The sequence below is a fragment of the Triticum dicoccoides genome, chromosome 7A, assembly GCF_002162155.2.
Source record: "Triticum dicoccoides isolate Atlit2015 ecotype Zavitan chromosome 7A, WEW_v2.0, whole genome shotgun sequence".
In the NCBI taxonomy this organism is placed as follows: Eukaryota; Viridiplantae; Streptophyta; class Magnoliopsida; order Poales; family Poaceae; genus Triticum; species Triticum dicoccoides.
This window is the reverse complement of record NC_041392.1, coordinates 113026090-113034183: the sequence shown is the minus strand read 5'-3', so window position 1 is coordinate 113034183 and position 8094 is coordinate 113026090. Positions and strand designations below refer to the sequence as shown.

Below are 8094 nucleotides of genomic sequence, written 5' to 3'. Positions count from 1 at the left end.
GCTGGACCCCGGCTCGGGCGAGCAGTCCTGGCGGCGGAGCCCTTCGGCCGGCGGCGTTCCGGCACGGATCTGGACGGCGGCGGTGCGGAGGCGTTGCCCCTTGGCGGCGGTGACGGCCCATGGCTTGCGGCGGCCGGCGGCGCTCGGCTGGCCCAGATCTAGGCCCTACGAGCCTGATCTGGGTCGGGGCGGGCCTGCTGGGTGGCCGCAGTGGGTTGTTCTCCGGTGGTTCCGGCGAGCTCCTCGCGACAGGGACGGCGGCTGCTGTGCCGCGACTGCTGAAGCACGGCGGCGGAGCTTCACGGGCACGCGCTGGGCCCGGCCGGACATTTGGTCTGGTGTGCCTCTGCTGCTATGCCCGGTCTGCTACCGCCTAAGCCGGTGGAGGTTGTTCCCTCCCTCGTGGCTGCGGTGCTGCTGGTCCTTGTCTACGGGTGTCTCGTTTGGATCCGGCCGGCCTCGCTTCGTTGGCCGTGGTGAGACGATGGCGGTGTCCTCGTGACTGTGTTGGCGCATGTTGGTGGGCGGCGGGTGTGGTGGAGCCGAAGGTTGGTCCTGGGTGGTGGGCGCGAGAGGTCGGGAGAAATCCATGTCGGGTCTTGCCGGCACCAACGCGGTGACGCCTGCGGGCGCCGCCATCCTTCTTGAAGGGCGTCGGGTGACCCTCTCCTCCCTCTACCCTCCGTGTACCGGGAGAAATCCTAGGATTCGTCCGGGCAGCAGCGTCGTCATCGTCGCATTCCTTCTTGAAGGTGGTGCTTGGTACACGGCAACTCGGTGGCTTTGGAGCATGGTGGTTATCTTCGGTGGGCGCATCGGTCGCGGTGTGCCGTAGCTTTCGTTGATCCGGCGTTGTTGGCATTTCTTCTCTTATTTTCTCTTGTTATTTCTTTTGGGCGTGCTTGTGCTGTTTGCCCCAGAGTTGATCGGAATGTTGTATCGGGTGGTTGCTATATCAATATAGCGGGGCGAAAGCCTATTTCGACAATAGCCAGTCAGCAGCATGGAACTTTGAAGTTGGAAATATGATGTGTACCTTAAGAAATCACATCCAGCCCCTCTGTTACAGAAAGGTTGTAATGCCTAGAGAAGAACAATTCACCTATCTACCCTCTAGAACTTAGGATCCATGCTCCCCTTCTTGGTTTTTTCAGTTAACTAGCTCTCCTAGTTTTGAGTTCTACCGTTACCCTTATAACATGCAAAATCTGTTCTGCAGAGTGAGGCACTGAAGGTATCAGAACCGGCAGCCACACTTAATCAAACTTCTCCAGCCATTGCCGGTTTTGTTCCTGGGCGCTGCCATAACCTCCAGCAATGGCTAGAAAAAGGCTCGGTGAGAGGACTTTCTAGATTTTGGTTCACTTTTGCTGTTTATTTGCTTCAAGGCTCGTGCACTGACGATGTCCCAGCACCCTGGCTCAAGCGATTCTGATAGGAACCAGGAGATTTTCCTAAACAGATCTTTGGGGAAAACAATTAGGGTCTACACAGATGGTCCTAATCGAAATTCAGTTGGTATGTACGAGTGCGTTATACCCATCTGGCCATCTATGCAAACCGAAACTTCACGTCTACTCCCTCCGTCCGAAAAAGCTTCCAAGACTAATTCTTTATAAAAACATAAGTAGCAAAGGAAGAACTCCTCACTGGGTCCTTGCTCTCAACTTCCATAATGAACTGGATCATCGTGCCACATCTCCAAAGTACTCCCTGCGTCCCAAAATAAGTGTCTCAACTCTAGTATAACTTTGTACTAAAGTTAGTATAAAGCTGAGACACTTATTTTGGGACGGAGGGAGTAGGCAGTAATTCCTTTGAATCTCTGCTGTTCATAGCTCTCTTCACTCTACAAAAACTTGAATATCAAGGTCTCGTCCTAGGATGATAGCTGTAAAATGCTCTTTGTCATGAGAAATGGAACCATTTAAATGAGGGAAGAAACAGTAGCATACCTCAAAATCTAATGGAGGAGAAGACAACCACGAAAGTTCCTCTACTTGGCCTATGTCCACATTCCGTGGCAAGAACATGATGATATTAGGGGCCATCTTCTGAGCAGCCTGAAATATTGCAAGCCTGCATGCAAAACCATATGTCAGCAGTGCTATTGTTTTACTATTTACAAAAGTTAATCTTGTTCTTTTTTATTTCGTCTCAATATTATAATAATCAGGGGTTGTTTAGATGAGAGGTGTATTTTCTTTAGAAGCTCCGGTATTTAGTTTAAATTTGAACTAGATACAAACTATCTAAAGCCCCCTCATCCAACACCCCTAAGTGCCAGATATGTACAAGGGAGATGCATCAGTCCAGTCTTACATGGAATGTGCAAGCTTCCTGACTACAGGACTGCCTAGCACTCCATCAGTATGCTCACTTCCTAAAAGCATAAACTTTTTGAAACCTGTATGAGTTTTGTCTTCTACTTCATCATCCAGCGATAAGGACAATTTGGAATACAGTGAGTAGTTGCATACACATCTTTTGGCAGCAGCATAGCGAGGGTGTACATTGGAGTCTTATTGTATAATGGCCCTCTCCATGGTGGTGAAAGGAACACCAAATCCTGCTGGTATAGTATCAGCAATCAGCAAACCATATATCACTAAATGGCTACTCAACCATATGAAAATTGAAACTATCACTTAATCTTGCTAGTTCATCCCGGATGGTCTGTTATCCCTCATGATGTTTTATGTCACTCATCATACTAAAGAGGATGTTAACATCTTGAAATTAAACTACAAGAAGGCAAGTGACAGGTTTAATTCGGAATACCTTGAGCAGTGTTGCTTGCTAAAGGCGTTCATTAAAAATGGGTTGACTGGATAATGGGCGTAATAAAGGGCCAGGTCAATAGCCTTATAGGCGTTACTATACAGCCCAGGGCCTTGGGCAGTGAGACCCTATGTATACAATGTTTTTTTGGTTTATTTGCAGATAGACTGACAACAATGTTGAGTATTAATAGCCAAATAGGCAGATCAGTAGTCCCAAAATGTACTCAACTAAACATTCTGACTGTACCACTCTCTTATTAACCAATGGTGTTCACATGACAAGGAATCCAAAGTTTATATTTGTGTTTTTTTCAGATTACATCAGGCATCAACATCAAATTTTTAAAAGGTGGTGGTCTACTACCTCCGTTCCAAATTATATAATGTTTTGGACATTTCAATATGGACTACATACGGACTGAAATGAGTGAACAAACACACCAAAACACATCTATATACATACGATTCACAAAAAGTTAGAACATCTTATAATTCGGAACGGAGGGAGTACATCACTAAATGTGTGAGGACATGCCTAGTTTTGTTGGAACTCCTGTCAGTAATGTCAGGCTGGTGAAGGAGTTTATCACAAAAAAATAGGCTGGTGAAGGAGTACTGGTAGTAATAATATAGTTCAAAAAACAAGGTCGCTTGGGCAGTTGTAGTGCTTATAGATTAAAATAAAAAATACCACACTACCAACAATTGTAGATTTCTCTTTAGAAATCAAAATGGCTTTCTACAGATTCCGATATACTGGACATACAAAGTGTTCTCGAGTTCTGTAATCCACGCAGGTAGAATCCTGGTGCGCCTCATAGCTTAATTGCGTGAAAAGAGTTTGTAAAATTAACAGTTACAGTCTTACAGATGGGTTTATGTTTTTTTTATAACTGTGCATACCTTGAGCATGCCATATCATAGTTGGAAGCATACATTGGTTTGGCTGGTTTCATACCATTTCAGGATTTCCCCCAATAGGCATGTCCATTTATCAAAATTTAACTGGCCTACTCAATGTGGTCTTGTTCATCCTAAAACTGAACGAGTATACTACCTTCAAGTAAGGCGCAAGGTGGAAGAAATCGCCGACGACGAACTCGATCAAATGCTCCAGGCCATAGATTCTGGCATTGTGCCTCACCAGATCCACCTTCCAGGGATCGATCTCCACCGTGACCACGTAGCAGCCCCTGCACGAGAACGAAACGCCAGTGTTAGCGGGGGAAAGCAGTGTCCTGGAAACGAGAAGGGGTTGGCCAGCGGCGCGTGCCTGGCAGCAAACTGGATGGAATTGCCACCGATCCTGGCGAACGTGTCGACGACGAGACCGACAGGCACTGAGCAGGTGTACTGCACGGTGGCGATGGCCTCCAGAGTGGCAGAGTACCAGCCCTCGGCGTCCATCACAAGTTCGTGAAAAAAGAAAAACTTCATGCACACTGACACTCGGCCATCCTCTATTATGAACATATTTCATGGGCACGAACAAGAATCATTCAGTAGAACAAAAACTTCATGGATCAAACCCGTGTAGATGGGATCAAACAACTTCCCTCCACCACTAGGCTACAAACAACGACCACACATAAAAGTAATGAACTATTTCATCGACCCTCTATACCAGTAAGAGTTAAAGTATTCACGGAATTCTGAATATTATTTGTGAGTTGGTCCAATTCATTGCTCTGTCCCACGAAGTATGCAGGCCGACTGGGAGTTGGGAGTGTAGTGCTTCCATTCTCTAGGGTGAACACAACCGATGACATGTGTGGTCTGTCTTTTGGGTTTTCTTGGACACACAAGAGTGCTACATGAATGCAAAGCAACACCTCATCTAGTAGGCATGTATCTACAATAGATGAGTCAGCCAATTCCTCTGCCTTCCCATCTTTCCACATATTCCACGACTGAAACAAACAAAAACATCTCGGGTTAAAAAACTATTTTCCTTATTGAGAACTTCGGCGAAAGCATGTATATACTCACGTAGATTATGAGGCTTGGAAAGCCCATGGCGTGACTAGTGGAGCTTCTCTTCATACCAGTTACAATCTCCAGTAGTAACACGCCAAAACTATAGATGTCAGATTTGGTAGAGATGATGCCTTGCATTGCATACTCAGGGGCCATGTAGCCGCTGCTTGATTATTGGCATGCAATAGTTACACAAATGGGAATTGAACATAATCATGGGGTAATATGAGCTATTGGTTCAAACAGTTACTTACAATGTTCCGACGACGTGTTGGGTGTTCGCATTTTCCTGGTTATCACTGAAGATCCTTGCCATACCAAAATCTGCTATTTTAGGTTTCATCTCTGCATCTACCAAAACGTTCCCAGCTTTGAGATCTCGGTGAATTGAATCTTCATGAAGATAAAGAAGACCCTTTGCGACACCTTTAATTATGGTTAACCGTGTCCCCCAATCCAGCAAATGTTTTCTTGAATCATCTTAAGACAAAAGCAAATGTAAGAAAAAATATGTTGAGTTGTTCCATGAATACCTGGTGTGGTGCTAGAACATACCGAAAAGGGTGGCATCTAAACTTTTATTAGGCAAATACTCATAGATCAGTAGTTTTTCATCTCCCTTGTCACAACATCCAAGAAGTCGAACCAAGTTTTTGTGTTGCAATTTGGCAATAAGAATGACTTCATTCCTGAATTCATTTGTTCCTTGTTGAGAATCCCTACTTAGCCTTTTGACAGCAATCTCTTGACCACATAGTGTTCCCTGTATAATATTAAGCAATAAAAAAGATTTGAGTTTTTCATATGAATATATCAATTAGGTTACTGATTTTGGACTGAATAAGAGGAAACTAGTGCTGAATAACCACCTTATAAACTTTCCCAAAGCCTCCATGCCCAATCATACATGTTTCAGAGAAATTGTGTGTTGCTAGGGCAATTTCCTCAAATCTTACTAATGGAAATTCAAGATCACTCGAACCATCCGATGGCAACTTCCTGTGTGCCTTGTTTCTCTTCTTGCCTGCTCACCATACAGTTGCATAATAATTCTTGTCCAACCATCATAACAACAGCTAAGAAGAGCTCTATTTGACCCTAACTATTGGTTTTTAAAAAGGTAGAGCGGTCTCTACCTTATAAGTACTATATTTCAAACTGAATGGCCAATTTACATCAAATGACATACTTGATGTGGCGGCAACTCAGACATATAAAATGTAATTGACATATTAGAAAAATCAACCCATTCTCACTAGCTTTCTCCACCCCTTCTGACTTCTCCCTTAGTTTTGAACACTTATGTCCGCACTACTAGACCGCAACGAGTATACCTACAGCGGTGATTGGCAGCGGGAGCACAACCCTGATGATCCATGGGGCTCACCCTGGGTGGAGGATGTATAGAGACAATGTGGTTCCGTCATATCTTATTTACCGACAAATTGCCACAACTACATTACCAGACACTGTGATTAAACTACATAAGGATAAGGGGCTATTTCGCCTGGATTTGCATCTTCATGGGTTTCAGAGGATTCCATAGAATGAGGGTACAGTACGCAAACAACAATATTTCGGAAAGGTCAAATCAGTATATCTCCAAGCAATGTAAACTAAACGCACCTTCAAATTTCAACCATGCAATGGAAATGCACACGAGTATCAGAACAATACTTCCTACAACCGGCAACACAACTTTCATGGTGTTGCTCCTTGTCCTTTTACCTATGGGCGAACAGAATAACATAAAAACAAAGTATCATATATAGTGAAGCACATCCACGAGACAAAAAAGAGTTATCATAGATATAAAGGAGAGATTTGGTACCAATTGCTGCGTCCAAGCCTGCAAGTCACAGATAGAGCGTATCGCTGTCGGTGCTTGTGCCTAGCTTCCCGGTGTCAACTAATTCCCTAACCCACACCAAGCACCTTGTCATGTCTCCGTTGGCAATGCTTCTGCTCAGGTTGGTGTAAGCGTAGGCCATGCAGGAGCAGTTGCGGCCGCATGCCGTCGCACACTCCTTCGACGATGTGTTTCCAACGACCACGAACCTATCCAGTGGCTTCATGCCCGGCAAGGCAAAGAAACCATCACCGCAACGCAGCGCCTCTTTCCGTCGACACCCCTTTGAGAACTCACTGTTGTTCCACTCCTCCGTGCTCGTTGGCTCAAAACCATCGAGGCACTTGCACGTCGGGACGGGCAACACTGTCTCATCGCAGTAGCCATGCGTGCCGCAGTAGCCATAGTGATTGCATTTGTGGCGTGGCCACTGCCCAAAGACTACCCAAGTCGAAGAGCTACTATTCCAGCTTTGGAACTGGAGCTTGCCAGAGAAGGTCAGCACGAACCTGGTGTGCCAGGCACCATCCGAGACGCTAAACATTGTGTAGCTCTCCTCGTCGTTGGTGACAAAGGCCAGGGATATGATGATGGCGCTGGTGTTGGTTATCAGGAACTCGCCCTCGCTCTTCACCTGGTACCCCGTCCATGGGGTGCTGCGGTACACCGGGCGCGACCCGTCCCAGAGGAACATCTGGATGGACGTGGCCGGATCACAGCCGTAGGAGAAGCTCCCAGGAGAGGGGTCTCTGGCGTCTTTCCAGGACACCAGGCGCTCACCGGCGCGTGTCCTGTACCTGATCCGCATCTTCATGCCAGGTAGGAACGTGTCGGTCGGGTGGTCAAAGCTCTGCCACACCCTGCTGCCATTAGGTGACTGGATGACGAGGTTACCAGTATTCAGAAGCACCGCCACTGGTGAAGACGAGCTTGAGGAAGCCACGTCAGTTGTCCAGACAACATGACTGTCAGCACCATCAGAGAGAACAAGATTGGAGGTGCTGGTGAGGGAGAGCGTCGACGCGGAGGAAGTGTTGTTCGTGACCGGGGTTTCCCGGTTGGCGACCCATACCATGGTGAGCTCGGGGATGCCGTTGTACCAGATGCTGAGGTACAGGTTGGACGGCATCGAGCCGGATGAGGAGAAGAAGCCCAAGGCGAAGTCACCGCCATCCGAGACAATGGTTGTGCCGGGGGAGAGCGGCTTGCCGGGGACAAGCCGGTCATCAGATGCACCCAACGGCAGGAACAGAATGATCAGTACGCAAGCGGAACAGCTGAGAGATGACCAATCCATTCGACGATGCTGCCAGAAGAATTGCAGTCCAGCCTCGGTATGTGATTCTGGGAATGTACTCGTACAAGCAACAATAATGCAAAGACTTCGCAAATATAGTAGGCTAGTTCCGAAGTTGACATTTCAGCTGTCTACTTCCATCTTCATTGCTGCCCTGGCCAGAAGCGTTAAACAATTGCTGTTTACTT

The 8094-nt window shown here is 46.7% G+C and overlaps 1 pseudogene; it reads right to left on the bottom strand.

Moving 5' to 3' along the window:
• LOC119330218 overlaps positions 1 to 8004 on the bottom strand; it is a 12747-nt pseudogene extending 4743 nt beyond the window's left edge.
• Positions 8005 to 8094: the final 90 nt, after the last annotated feature.